This window comes from Rhinoraja longicauda, chromosome 3 (genome assembly GCF_053455715.1).
Source record: "Rhinoraja longicauda isolate Sanriku21f chromosome 3, sRhiLon1.1, whole genome shotgun sequence".
Classification (NCBI taxonomy): Eukaryota; Metazoa; Chordata; class Chondrichthyes; order Rajiformes; family Arhynchobatidae; genus Rhinoraja; species Rhinoraja longicauda.
In genome coordinates, this window is record NC_135955.1 from 78678233 (window position 1) to 78694293 (window position 16061).

The following is a 16061-nucleotide window of genomic DNA, read 5'->3' on the forward strand; positions in this document are numbered from 1 at the left end:
TAGAGATACAGCACGGAGACAGGCCCTTCGACCTACTGGGTGCTCGCCGACCAGCAATCCCTGCATATTAACACTATCCTACACACACTAGTGATAGTTTTTTTTACATTTACCAAGCCAATTAACCTACAAACCTGTACGTCTTTGGAGTGTGGGAGGAAACCAAAGATCTCAGAGAAAACCCACGTGGTCACGTGGAGAACGTACAAGCTCTGTACAGACATCACCAATAGTCGGAATTGAACCCGGGTCTCTGGTGCTGCAATGCTGTAAGGCAGCAACTCTACCGCTGCGCCACCGTGCAGGCTAGTTGTGTGCTACTACACGCAATTTATAGAAAATGGGTAGTCATCTGTAAGACGTTTCAGCAAGGTTATCGAGGTTGCCAATTGCAACTATAAAAACCTCTTGGGTATTGTGATCCTATACACTCAAATAGGAGTGTGTATTTCTTTAGTATTCAGAAAAATATAATGACTGAATCTGATAAAAGCTCTTGAACCTGAAACGCTGTTTTTCTCTCCACTGATTCTGCCTGACTTGCTGAGCGTTTCAAGCGTTTTCTGTTTATATTTCAGATTTCCAGCACCTGCAGTTTTATTTTTGATTTTCCTGACAATGTAATTGTTTACCATTTCTATTGTCCTTGCATTGTTTGCTTGCTATTCCTGTTGTCCTTGTGTCCCTTATGCAAGAAAATAGACAGAGAGAAGAGCAGAGTTTACAAGACATGGCTCACATCAATCTTTAAGTCACAAACCCATGAACTGCATTCACTCCCAAATGATATGTAATGCAGTAATCTCTTAATGCTACACGTTACTTTGAACAGCTGTCAGGTAGAAGTATGCCCGAAATCAACTTGACCAGCTGGCTCAGAACTGCCTAAACTTTGAACACTATTCCAAATAGTCAGTCCAAAGCGATTCAAGACTGAACACATAAATCATGTAAAACCACATTTTGAATGAAGCCGTGATGCAATTGCCAATCAGCTTACTGGTCCTTTTTATTAAACTTGGACAAGAAAACATTACTCCTAACTATTACACTGAAGTTTCAGCCTAAATTACACTCTCAAAGTTAATAAAGGGGGAGGGATGCTTCGGCACGCAACCTTCTGGGTTAGGAGGCAGACAATTACCAACTAAGGCACGCTGACAATCACCTTTGCTGCCAAGTAGATCGTTTTAGAAAGCTGTGTTCACAAATTAGGCCTTAAAGGGAAAGGCACGTCCAGAAATCAGAACCATTTATACAAAATATGACCCTGCTTTGAGAAAGGAACATATTCCTATCAAAACTTGGTGTTAAAAATTGATGTTATTTTTATTATTTGCTAGTAGGTCTGAGAATTGAATGATTTCCCCTTTGACCTAAGTGACAGCTGATGGAATCTCATTTTGGCTCCATTTAAAATACTGAGAACCATGACTCTGGTCAGGCTGCAAACTGGGGGATCCCAGGAAACCAATTAATAGCTCGGATAGCTGTGTCGCCACTTGACAGCATTGTTTCCTGAAGTCCCACAGTCCTCATTCAATTTGTACAACACAGATCACATTTTTTGTTAAAGCAGAGCCATTTCTGTCCTCCAGAAATGGCCTTTACCAATGGTGTTGGAAAGAGGGAACACTGCTTGTGGATTTCCAAGCAGGTTATAATACAGACAATCAAATAAAAGCAACTAATTCAACATAACAATAAATGAAACACCTAGCATTTTTACACCTTTTTAGAAGATAAAGATATAGCCAAGTAAGTCACTTGGGTGTATCCACAGGACCTTGAAACACCAACATTGCAGCATCTAATTGTATTGTGTCCGCTTCCATTCTTTCATCTGGAAATTGACTCCAGGGAAGAATTCTGTCTGGACAAGGAAAAATTTCCCAACATCCATTCTAAATCTGGCAAGTTTAAAAATATGTTCTATTTTCACGGCTAAGTCAATTCTTCTTTTCAGATTTATCTTTCCCACTCTACTTATATTTTGTACACGTCTGTGTTCCAGTGATAGCAGATGGAAGCTTATTTTGGGAAAAAAAGGGCTATATTTAAGGAGGAGGTGCTTAGATTTCTATAGTTATCGACACAGAAGGCATCAAGGGGAATATGGCATTGAGATTGAGATAATCTGTCGTGATTATTTTAAATGATGGTGCTGACCTGAAGGGCCGAATGGCCTTTTCCAGTTCCTGTTTATTTTATATTTCTACATTTCTGTTTCCTCCAAATTTTCCTCACAACCAAGGTGTCCGAAATTGGAGAGCATCCTCTCAGTCTGAAGAAGAGTCCCGACCTGAAACATCACCCATCCATTTTCTCCAGAGATGCTGCCTGACATTCAGGAGGGCAGAGATCACTGCTGCTCAACAGACCATGAGCTTTATGCTGGGTTTGACATCTTGATCATCAATGACCTTTTCCATGGATGGTCAAAGGCTGTCCTACTGCATCGAAGGCAACAGTGCATTTTATCACCAATGTATATCTTCAATGAGAGATAACTCAAGATATGGAAAGTAATCCAAGATATCCAGGATCTCATTTTGGACTTTTAATGTTGGATGGCCACACTTTTCAGTGGGTAATCTTTGTTTTATACGTACTGAGTGCAAAGACGATTCTATCCTATGATTCCCTGAATGAATTGACAAGGTGATGGTCAGCTACTGAACACAGCTTCTGCATTTGTGCTCTGCGGATGAGGTGACCCTGACTCTGAAACAAAGGCAACATACGTTTAGATTCATCCTACAGTTTGTCTCAGATCGGGCAGCATGGTGGTGTTGCCTTACAGCACTTGCAGTGCCAAAGACCCAAGTTCGATCCCAACTACGGGAGTTTGTACGTTATCCCTATGACTGAGTGGGTTTTCTCTGAGATCTTCGGTTTCCTACCACACTCCAAAGACGTACAGATTTGTAGGTTAATTGGCTTGGTACAAGTGTAAATTGTCCCTAGTGCATGTAGGATTTTTTTAGATTTAGACATACAGCGCAGAAACAGGCCCTTCGGCTCACCGGGTCCACGCCGCCCAGCGATCCCCGCACACTAACACTATCCTACACCCACTAGGGACAATTTTTTTAAACATTTGCCCATCCAATTAACCTACATACCTGTACGTCTTTGGAGTGTTGGAGGAAACCGAAGATCTCGGAGAAAACCCACGCAGGTCACGGGGAGAACGTACAAACTCCGTAAAGACGGCGCCCTTAGTCAGGATCGAACCTGAGTCTGCGGCGCTGCATTCGCTGTAAGGCAGCAACTCTACCGCTGCGCCACCGTGCCGCCCTTAGTGTTTAGTGTACGGGTTTCAAGAGAGAATTAGATTTAGCTCAGTTTAGTTTAAAGATACAGTGCGGAAACAGGCCCTTCGGCCCACCAAGACCGCAGTGACCAGTGATCGCCGCAAATTAACACCATCCTGCACACACTAGGGACAATTTACACATACATCAAGCCAATTAACCTACATATCTTAGGGCTAAGGGAATCAAGGGATATGGGGAAAAGCTGGAATGGGGTAATGATTTTGAATGATCAGCCATGATCATATTGAATGGTGCTGCTGGCTCGAAGGGCCGAATGGCCTACTGCTGCACTTATTTTCTATGTTTTTATGTTTCTATGGATCGCTGGTCGGTGCGGTCTTGGTGGACCGAAGGGCCTGTTTCCACACTGTATCTATAAACTAAACTAAACTAAACTAAAATGGGAAGCTTATTGGAGATGAGATGCAACATGGAAAAGGATGTTCCTCTGGTACAGGATTCTACTCATGATAGATGTATGAGATCCTGTCCCTATGTGAGGAAGATTCCACAGAGTCATAGAGTCATACTGTACAATCCATCTTGTACAGGATCCAACTGTGCAGCCTTAGTACATAGGACACTAACAGCATTGGACACATGGCTACAACCCTTCCACCACTTCCCTGCTGAAATGCTTGTACTTTTCAAATCATTCTCTAACTTCCTGTCTCCTCTGATACCATCATATTAACCAATTTGGTGTTATCTGCAAATCAAATCAATTCACATTGGAAATCTGCCTTCAAGTAACCCGTGTAAATTAAGAACAAATCGTGGTCCAAGCACAAACTGCTGAGGAATCTTATTTAGTATTTCCTGCTCTCCCACCCAACTTAACTCTTTAAGAGTGGTCTTTTATTTCTTATTATTTATCAAATTCCCACAGGTTTCAGCTTAACTACTTGTCATTGCATTGGATAATTGTCAAATATACACATTGATTTTGTTTAAGTCAACTTTGTCAATCATTTATACAGAATTTTTTTAGAATCATTGGATAAGTGAGAAATGTAATCATTCTGTACTTACTTTATTATGATGTTTACAGAGCACTATGTTTACACATCTGTCATGCTGCTGCAAGTAACAATTTCTTTAGTCAGAGGGTAGTTGATCTGTGGAACTCATTGCCACAGAGGGCTGTAGAGGCCAAGTCTGTGGATATTTTTAAGGCAGAGAAAGACAAATTCTTGATTAGAAAGGGGAATCAAGGGTTATGGGAGAAGGCAGCGGTAGCGGTACTGGTAGCGCAGCGGTAGAGTTGCTGCTTTACAGCGAATGCAGCGCCGGAGACTCAGGTTCGATCCTGACTACGGGTGCTGCACTGTAAGGAGTTTGTACGTTCTCCCCGTGACCTGCGTGGGTTTTCTCCGAGATCTTCGGTTTCCTCCCACACTCCAAAGACGTACAGGTATGTAGGTTCATTGGCTGGGTAAATGTAAAAATTGTCCCTAGTGGGTGTAGGATAGTGTTAATGTGCGGGGATCGCTGGGCGGCACGGACTTGGAGGGCCGAAAAGGCCTGTTTCCGGCTGTATATATATGATATGATGATATGATAAAATGGGATTAGAAGGCAGAGATTGAATGGCGGAGCTCAATGGGCTGAATGGCCTAATTCTACTCCTATAACTTGTAAACCTGTGAACTTGTGAATTTCATTTTTCTGTTTCGGGACACATGACAATAAAACACTCTTGATCTTGGCTTACTGATTGTAATTTGCGACTTTTACATTTAGATTAAATTAATAGAAGATACTGTTAAAATGACTACCTTGTGCTAATTATTTCACAGTTGGTTTTCATGTGCATTTAAGCAGGGTAGCATATCTCATTACGTCTCGATCTCAGAAACATTCTTAATCCAGGTTTTTCAAACATTCTATCTTCTTTAAACAATTCATGCAAGGTTAGGGGAACAAAAGAAAAATTGAGCAAGAGGGAATAAATGAGAACTGGAAAAATAATTTTAAAAAGACCAAAAGGAGGAGAAGATATGATCAAGAAACATTAAAAAAATCAACAAGGGAAAAATGATCGAATGGCACAGAAAATTATTGGGCAAACTATTGTTAAAGACAAAAAGATCAGGAGATGAAGAAGAATGAAATAATTAATTGAGAATGAGAATGCAAGTGAGAGCGAATAATAGGGAGACTGAGAACAATAATTCAGAGGGAGCAAAAGAGTGTGAGAGAGTGATAGAAACAGAAGTCAAATGGGGGAAAAATGCAGGAGAAACATTGAGGAGAAAAAGGCAGAAGTTACCCTCTGTTCTCTTTTTTGGGATTCTGTACTTTTCTGGCTTTCCCATTCTCACTAACTTTCATAATTATTCTTGATTGCTGCCCAACATAGTTCACAGCAAATATACCGTTTCCAATCTGCAATGACAAGTAAATATGAAAATGGAGAAAAAAAAATCAAAATTAATGTTTCAGGTCAGTGCTCTTTCATCAAGATTGCAGTTGACACAAATGATGTTGGTGCCATTCAATTGTGGGTGGTAACTATTTGCTAATCATAGCCAAGAAGGTATGAATAGTTAGGAATCACGAACCAGAAGACATAGGTTTCAGGTGAGCGGAAAGATTTAATAGGAACCTGAGAGGCAACTTTTCTTTCACAAAGGAGTCCAGCTATATATTACGAGCTGCTGGGGGGAGGTAGTTGTGGTAGGTACTATCACGACATTTAAGAAACATTTGGACAGGTACATGGATTGGATAGGTTAAAAAGGAATTTGGGTCATACGCAGGCAGGTGGGACTAATGCAGATGGGACATGTTGATCAACGTGGGCAAGTTGGCCCAATGGGCCCACTTCCACACTGTATGACTATAACTACGAGTGGAAAATAAATAAAGGCTGCAAAGAAAGAAAAAGAAAACAACGAACAACACTGGAAATTTGAGATGCAGAATGTATCAATTGTTAGAATTCTGGATTATTATTTGATTCTTTATTATTTCTAATTGGAGAATTCAGTGTTCATGCCATTAGGTTGTATGCCACATTGTATACTCTTGAGTTGAACTCTTTCCAGAACCACCAATAATGCATAATTGGTAGGCGAAAGATTTAAAATCATATCATATCATATCATATATATACAGCCGGAAACAGGCCTTTTCGGCCCTCCAAGTCCGTGCCGCCCAGTGATCCCCGTACATTAACACTATCCTACACCCACTAGGGACAATTTTTACATTTACCCAGCCAATTAACCTACATACCTGTACGTCTTTGGAGTGTGGGAGGAAACCGAAGATCTCGGAGAAAACCCACGCAGGTCACGGGGAGAACGTACAAACTCCTTACAGTGCAGCACCCGTAGTCAGGATCGAACCTGAGTCTCCGGCGCTGCATTCGCTGTAAAGCAGCAACTCTACCGCTGCGCTACCGTGCCGCCCTCAAGATATAGATTGAATATCTTAAGCAACAAACAAAATTGAACTGAAATATCATATTTTTACATCCTAGTTTGATACATTGATTATGCCAGCACGAAGAAATTAAGCATCATGTTCATTTACACAATAATAAAAATAAACTTTCAAATTAGATTATGTAGACATATTTGGTCTAACAAGATTACATTTTACCAGCTGCAGACATTTAAAAATTCTATTGTATTCCTCCTACTGCTATTTTAACACAAGGTATTTAGTTTAAACAGGTCCAGCCCTCTAATAATAGGGGCATATAGGTACAAATTGAAAACACAGAAAATGCTGAAAATACGCAATAGGCCAGGCAGCATATGTGCTGAAAGAAACAAATGACATTTCAGGTTGAGGACCTGCCATCAGATCCTTCACCATTTCCAGTTGCTACAGATTATGTTGATGCCTGGAAATGAATCATTGCCTTGCTGATTTTTCTTTGAGTTTAGAGGACATTACAAATCACAACAGGTACGTTTTGTGGATATCATATAGACTGCTGATTAAGTGACAGCATTTTACTCATTCTTTGCTACTATATAATCTGGCATCATTGGTTTACTTTTATTAATAGTGGATAAAACACAACTCCACTCACACTGACCAAGAGGGTATTGTGATTTTGTTACTACAAAATTGCATATATTCAGAGGAGGGAAAGCAAGAACATTTTTTCAAAGTTCTAAACTACACTGAAATTGGAATAAAAAATCTCATGTCACATTAACAAACTGTTAGTCACCTAGACTTAATTTTAAGGTCATAAGGTCATCAGGAATAGGAGTAGAATTAGGCCATTTGGCCCATCAAGTCTACTCTGCCATTCAATCATGGCTGATCTATCTCTCCCTCCTAACCCTATTCTCCTGCTTTCTCCCCATAACCTCTGCCACCTGTACTAATCAAGAATCTATCTATCTCTGCCATAAAAATATCCACTGACTTGGCCTCCGCAGCCTTCAGTGGGAAAGAATTCCACAGATTTGCCACCCTCTAACTAAAGACTTAAGGCAATATAATACTCAATGGTACAGAAAGATCCATTCACCAGGTAGAGACGTGGAGTCATATAGCATGGAAACAGGTCCATCGGCCCAACTTGCCCCTGCTGACCAAGATGCCCCATCTATGTTTGTCCCACCTTCCCATGTTTGCCCAATATCCTTCTAAACCTTTCCTTTCCTTATACCTGTCAACATTTATTTTAAATGTAGTTATAGTACGAGATATTAATGGGAGTATTTTGCATTTTTAATGTACTGGCATCTTCGGATTTTATTTTTCCCATTCAGCAATTTAGATCATTTTTGTTTAATAACATTTCCCTGAAAACCCCTAACATCTGGATCGCTCATGAGCCAATTGCATTAAACAGCTTGACCGTGCTTGATGTTCTGACGTACCACAAGCCATTGCACGTTACAACATTCATCTCTGACTAAGAATGGACCAGCAGTGACACACAGCCTGGCATGATAGGAAAGTGGATGATATGTGCTATTTCTGGGATTAGATTCAAGCTATTAGTACATCAGCATTTCTAGCAGTGAATTTATCCATATGAAGAATCAAAGAACTGAGCTGAATTTTGCCCAGCTAACATACCCTGATTAATTGTTCCATTTCCTTTCTGCTGACCTATGTAAGCAACATTTTTGAACAGTATGCCTGGCTTTTGTTACTTTAACTGGTAGGGAATCAGGAAAAGCCCAGTGCTAGTGACAACAAACAATCTTGTCACTGATGATCAAAATGCAGGAAACTGTAAAGAAAGTGATTTGTAAAATTGTCTCTCTGGACTATAATACATTACACATTTGGGGAAACTTGGGAGCACTTTCCAGCAGCTCAAATATACACAGCTGAGATTAGGGAAGGAAGCTAATTTAAAGAACAACATAAGAACAACATTGGGAAGAAATTACAGTATTCACAGTACGTCAATACTCTTATACCTTTTATCAACGCATATATTCTTTCTATGACAATGAATGCCCTCCCTTTTAAAAAAAAGTTTAATTTTTAGGAATTTCCAATGTAAATGCAGCATTGGGAAATATTTCTATTTTTGCTGAAGAGCTTATGTTTATTTTCAGAGCAAAAGATATTGATTAACATTCATGATGCAGACACTTCAACAGTTCCAGAAAAGCTTCTTGGCCCATAACATTAATTGGTGGTCCCACCTGCTTGCATTTGGTCCAAATCCCTCCAAACCTATCCAATCCATGTCCCTAACTATTTCTTAAACGTTGGGACAGTCCTAGCCTCAACTACCTCCTCTGGCAGCTCGTTCCATACACCCACTACCCATTGTGTGAAAAAGATACCCCTCAGATTCCTCTTAAATCATTTCCCCTTCACCTTAAACCTATGTCCTCTGGTCCTTGATTCACCTACTCTGGGCAAGAGACTCTGTCCATCTACCCGATCTATTCCTCATGATTTTATACACCTCTATAAGATCACTCCTCAACCGCCTGTGCTCCAAGGAATAGGGTCCCAGACTACTCTATCTCTCCCTGTAGCTCAAACCTGTAGCTCATGTTCTGGCAACATCCTCATAAATATTCTCTGTTCGCTTTCCAACTTGACAACATATCTTCCCTCACATGGTGCCCAGAAATATACATAATACTCTAAATGCTGCCTCACCAAGGTCAGAAACAACTGCAACATGACCTCCCAACTCCCAATACTCAATACCCTGACTAATGAAGGCCAATGTGCGAAAAACCTTTTTTCGCAAATTGCGACTCCACCTTCAAGGAACCATGCACCTGAACTCCTAGACCCCTCTGCTCTACAACACTCCCCAGAGCCCTACCATTCACTGTGTAGGTCCTGCCCAAGTGTCACGCTTGCCACGCCTCCAGACACTTGAGACTCTTTCCACACTCCTCCCCTGAGCTATTAGGAGTTACACCTGCATTTAATCTGCTCCCCTAATCTATCACTTGGGTATCAATATCTGAGGTCATCACCAAATGGGTGCCGACTAATCAGTTCTGCATTCTGTCGGTTCGATACCAATTCTGAATTCTGTTGGTTTCCGGGTCTGTATCTTTCGGTTTCATTCGAGTTTGGATTTGGGGTTTTCTTCTGTACTTCTCAGTGACCCTGAATTCGAGTCCTTTCCATTTCTGAGGCTTCTGACAGATTAGTCAGCCAGTATGGACTCGGCAGGCAATCCTGGTCAGCTTGATCAGAGTTTAGATGCCCCTTAGTTCCGGGACTGAGGACTGAGGAGATATTGGCTCATCTTTACAAGGCTGTTCAACACCGAGGCTCCATCCTCAGCACTCATGAGGTTCGAATAGTCCAACATACTGCTCGAATAGAATGACTCGCGTATACCATCGAGCAGTTAACAACCAGTGCCAACCAGCTCCTGGTACACCTCATACCGCCGCCAATTCCTCCCGTCTCTGTTGATGCCTCTCCGCCACTGTTCACTTCCAGCTGTATCCAGCCCATTCTGGAATCAGTTCTTCCCACCCTGGAGAAGTACCATGGCGATCCGTCTACCTGCAGGTCATCCTTACCCCAGTGCTCTTTGGTTTTTGAGCTACAACCGTCCCGCTTCAGTGCTGAACGCTCCAAAGTAGCCTGTGCCATCTCCCTGCTGTCAGGACGTGCTTCAGCCTGAGGTACAGCTCCCTACGAGAAACAGCTAGACTTCTGCCAGGACTTTGCCCGTTTTTCGGCAGAGCTGAGAAAGATTTTCGACCACCCTTTGGTCGGAAGAGAGGCAGCCCAGAGGATGCTGCATCTCCGCCAGGTTGACGTTCGGTTGCTGATTACGCTATTGATTTTCAAACCACTGCTTTAGATAGTGGTTGGTGTGATACCGCTCCGCTCAGCATCTTCATCCATGGCCTCAATGAGAACCTGAAGGATGAGTTGGCCTCTCGGGATCATCCCTTGGATCTGGACGCGCTGATTGATTTGACCATCCGGATAGATAACCGGCTCCGAGAGAGACAGTGAGACAAACTATCAGCAGCTCTCAAACAGTCTCCTTCCCCATCACATCCCTCTCGTCATAGTGAGCCAATTGTCTCTCTTCCCTTGGGAAGAAGAAGCCCCACGCATCCCGGTCCTGATCCAGTAGAGGGGGAGCCTATGCAGATTGGCCGCACCAGGCTGAGGTCGAGCGTCAGAGACGTATACGGGAGAGGTGTTGTTTCTGCTGTGGAGGTGCCAGACACTTCATCGTTGCTTGCCCGGTAAAAGCCAACACTCCCCAGCAAGAGAGGGATTATGGGTGAGCAAGGTTTATTTCCCTCCTGTTTCCACCAGACTCACTCCGATTACGGTACGCTTTGGAGGCATGCTATTGAAACCTAATGCTCTGACTGACTCGGGGGCAGATGATAGCTTCATAGATATCACTGTTGCTTGGAGATTTCTGATCCCCACCTTTAAAGTAGAAGAGCCCCGCCGAGCCAGTGCACGTGTTGGAAGAATAATTGGGATGGCTTCACTCTCTACTTCACCTCGAGAACTTTGTGTTAATGGAAACCACCGGGAGAGAATTCAGTTGCTCCTGCTAAATTCATCACATGTCCCTATCATTCTGGGTCGGCCTTGGCTGACTCCCTACAGCCCCACCGTAGACTGGTCCACTGGCAAGATCTCCACTTGGGGGGAAGATTGTCACGTTAATTGTCGTCGCTTCACTTGTCTTCCCCTCACCTCTGTGTATGTTGCTCCCAGTGACAATCCTGACCTGTGCAAAGTACCATCCAAATATCATGACCTGAAAGAGGTCTTCTGCAGGTTTTGAGCCACCTCTTTACCTTCACACCGCCCTTATGATTGTGCCATTGACTTATTATGAGTTCTGAGTTCTGAGTTCGTTTGGATTTTGGGTTTTCTTCAGTACTTCTCCGTGTGCCTGCATTCGAGTCTTTTCCATTTCTGAGACTTCTGACACTATGTTAGGCTTCCCAAAATGCAACATATCACATTTCTCTGTAAACCTTCGGCAAAGTCCCACATAGGAGATTAGTGGGCAAAATTAGAGCACATGGTATTGGGGGTAGGTTACTGACATGGATAGAAAATTGGTTGGCAGACAGAAAGCAGAGGTGATAAATGGGTCCCTTTCAGAATGGCAGACAGTGACTAGTAGGGTACCGCAAGACTCGGTGCTGGGACCGCAGCTATTTACAATATACATTAATGACTTGGATGAAGGGATTAAAAATACCATTAGCAAATTTGCAGATGATACAAAGCTGGGTGGTAGTGTGAACTGTGAGGAAGATGCTATGAGGTTGCAGGGTGACCTGGACAGGTTGTGTGAGTGGGCGGATGCATGGCAGATGCTGTTTAATGTGGATAAGTGTGAGGTTATCCACTTTGGTGGTAAGAATAGGAAGGCAGATTATTATCTGAATGGTGTCAAGTTAGGAAAAGGGGACGTACAACGAGATCTAGGTGTCCTCGTGCATCAGTCACTGAAAGGAAGCATGTAGGTACAGCAGGCAGTGAAGAAAGCCAATGGAATGTTGGCCTTCATAACAAGAGGAGTTGAGTATAGGAGCAAAGAGGTCCTTCTGCAGTTGTACAGGGCCCTAGTGAGACCGCACCTGGAGTACTGTGTGCAGTTTTGGTCTCCAAATTTGAGTAAGGATATTCTTGCTATCGAGGGCGTGCAGCCTCCCGGGCGTGCAGCCTCCCGGGCGTGCAGCCTAGGTTAATTCCCGGAATGGCGGGACTGTCATATGTTGAAAGACTGGAGCGACTAGGCTTGTATACACTGGAATTCAGAAGGATGAGAGGGGATCTTATTGAAACATATAAGGTTATTAAGGGGTTGGACACATTAGAGGCAGGAAACATGTTCCCAATGTTGGGGGAATCCAGAACCAGGGGCCACAGTTTAAGAATAAGGGGTAGTCCATTTAGAATGGAGATGAGGAAAAACTTTTTCAGTCAGAGAGTTGTAAATCTGTGGAATTCTCTGCCTCAGAAGGCAGTGGAGGCCAATTCTCTGAATGCATTCAAGAGAGAACTAGATAGAGCTCTTAAGGATGGCGTAATCAGGGGGTATGGGCAAAAGGCAGGAACGGGGTACTGATTGAGAATGATCAGCCATGATCACATTGAATGGTGGTGCTGGCATGAAGGGCCGAATGGCCTACTCCTGCACCTATTGTCTATTGTTTATTGTCTATTGTCTATTGTCTATTAACTCTCAAATTGATCTCTCAAAAATGTATTCATCTCCATCTCAATTATATCTAATTATCTGGCTTCCACCATTCTGGGGGAAGAAAACTCCAGAGATTCACTTCCTCCAACATAACAAATGTCTACACATCTCAGTTTTAGATGAATGGCCTCTTATTTTATTGAGACACAAGGAACTGCAGATGCTGGAATCTTGACCAAAACACAAAATGCAAGAGGAACGTAAACATGCTTTGGCCAAAGTTTAGTTTAGAGATACAACACAGAAACAGGCCCTTCGGCCCACTGAGTCCATGCCGACCAATGATCCACACACATTAACACAAGCCTACACACACTAGGAACAACTTACACTTATACCAAGTATACAAACCCAAGCCAATTAACCTACATACCTGTACATCTTTGGAGTGTGGGATGAAACCGAAGATCTCAGAGAAAATCCATGCAGATCATGGGGAGAACGTACAAACTCCGTACAGAAAGCACGCATATTCGGGATTACACCCGGATCTCCGGAGCTGCATGCTCTGTAATGCAGCAACACTACCGCTGCGCCACTGTGCTGCAAAGTCTTTGCTCCCTTCCCCCAGTAGCTTTGTAATTTTAATCGCTTCAGAAACTTATGCAATAACAAGGAACTGCAGATGCTGGTTTTATCCAAGGAATGTCACAAAGTAACTCAATGGGTCAGGCAGCATCTCTGGAGAATGTGGATAGGTGATGTTTTGGGTTGGACCTTTCTTCAGATCATTTCCTCTCTTGCAACTTACAATTGAATTCATTTTAGGCTAAGAGATAGATTAAACTCAAAACCTCTCTTTCGTCTAACAGAGACAGGATGGGGTCCTCTATCACATATTTCTAAACTGTCAGGTTACCTCGCAATTTTGTTTGGGAATGGTTCTGCCTCAGACCTCTAAAAATCGCAAAGTTGTGGATATAGCCCAGTCCATCGCACAAACCAGACTTCCCTTCATTGACTGCATCCACACCTCATGTTACCTCAGGAAAGCAGCCATCATAAACGATCTTTCCTGTGCTGGTCATTCCTTCTTTTCCTCACTCGTATTGGGTAGAAGGTCCAGAATTATGAAAGCATGTGCCACTATACTCAGGGACAGCTTCTTCCCCTCTGTTACTGGACTTTTGAACGGTCCTTCCATAAGCCAAGGTACAGTCCCAATTCTCCAATCTGCCTCTTTGCGGACATTGAACTTTGGCTTTGGAACTGTAATGCTACAATGCTGAGAAACAATATTCTACACTCTGCTATCTTTCTCTTCACTCTATCTTTTGTACTTGTGTTTGGCTTGATTGTATTCATGCATAATATTACCTGAATTGATTGTATTGCATGCAAATAAAACTTCTTTTATTGTACCTTAGTACACATGACAATAATAATATACCTAAAGGTAAACCTATGGCATTATGATTAGAGCTTCCTGTGGAAGCAAGGAGCAGAGAAGCTCCACAATCACTCATTGCCTTTCATTGCCTCCCTTGGAATTTATATGTTTATGCCTCTTGTGAAGGAACTTACACTTCCATCATGCAGATAAGAACATATGTTATAGGAATAGTCCTTGGAGCCCCTCAGGCATTCCCCACCATTCAATAAGAACATGGTTGATCAGTTTGTTGGCCTTCTGGCCACTTTCCTGCCTGATTCCCCCTAACCCTTGATTTCCCCGCTGGTTTAAAAATCTATCCCAGCCTTGATTACACATAATGACTCAGCGTTCGTAGTTCTCCAGGGCGAAGAACATAAACTATTCACTTGCGCTGAGAGGGAAAATTCCTTCTCATTTCAGTCTTGGAAGAAACGGCTCGCTTCTCGATTCTGTGTCGATTTGACTGGGCTCCTTCATCCGGTCGGTGCACTTGTATTTGTGTGGATGAGCATCAGGAAGGAAAACAGGCTACAGGGAACAAAAGTCACAGCGAAGACCTTGACAGTGCAGCAGTGTAAGACAGCTGACAGCTTATTGGCAGCCTATTTTACATCTCCCCTGTGAATTCCATTGATCAGTCAGGAGAGACACAAGACAAGCTGCCGATTAGTTATGATACATCTCAAGGAGTCAAAATCTACGCCATGGCCGTGATGTTGTGGCTCTGGTTTCAAACGAGGAAGGCTGTACTAACCAAAGAATTAACACATGAAAGCATACACAAGCCAGGGATCATCAATAAACAGATTTTTTAGATTCTCAATTGAGGATGCCACAGCCTGGATTAGTTAGGGAATACTTTACAACAAGCTTGTCTGTCTCAGCAAAATAGTGATAGCTTGCTGTAGATGTCATAACTACGCAGAGGACAAAAGCATTTCATTTGGTAATGCATCACGGTTGAAGATTGCGGGACAGGAAAAAAGGAGACACATTGTCGAACTTTGATCAATGATATTTTCGCTCATTCAATTAAACAGGCAGAAAGAAGCAGATATATAGATGCCAATAACAATACCAGTGCCTAAATTTAAAATGGTTTGCCTATTTTATAAACCCACATCAGGCTGATTCAACATTGTAGATACTTGCTTTTGATCTGCATAGTTGCTCAAAGCACTGGTAATTAGGTTGGAACCTTTTATGACATGGGTCTGACACTTACTAGAATTGAACACAGCTTTCTTCTCAAGGTTAAAATAACTTTAGATCCATGATCTTAAATTTGTTTGTCCTAAAGTGAAGTTATGTTGAACAAGTACTGACTGGCTTTATCAAGACTTATTCAGTGTCAACTTTTACGACCCATCACTTAGATTTTTAGATTTTTAAGATTTTGCGGGACCAGTACTTCACTCATTTTAATAAAACAACTACCATGTCGTAAATGCCCCTCCCACTCGCCACCCCCCCCCCCCCCCCCTAACCCCCTCCTTCCTTACTGAATAACTCTGACCCCAATGTAAATGCACTCGTATGTTTGACCTCCTCACTCGAGCCAGATCTGGGAGCATCAAGAATCACACCCAATTAATGGCACAAAGGAACATCAACCCCATCAAATCTAATATAGACACAAAAAGCTGGAGTAACTCAGCGGGACCAGTCTGAAGAAGGGTCTCGACTCAAAACG

General features: G+C 42.5%; 1 long non-coding RNA gene across 1 annotated transcript in view; it reads right to left on the bottom strand.

The window, feature by feature from the left end:
* Positions 1-16061, bottom strand: part of LOC144592447 (uncharacterized) — a 237528-nt gene that overhangs the window by 97905 nt on the left and 123562 nt on the right. Inside the window, exon 2 of the long non-coding RNA XR_013547128.1 lies at positions 4353-4478. This is a non-coding gene — a long non-coding RNA (uncharacterized LOC144592447). The remainder of the gene's footprint in view (positions 1-4352; positions 4479-16061) is intronic.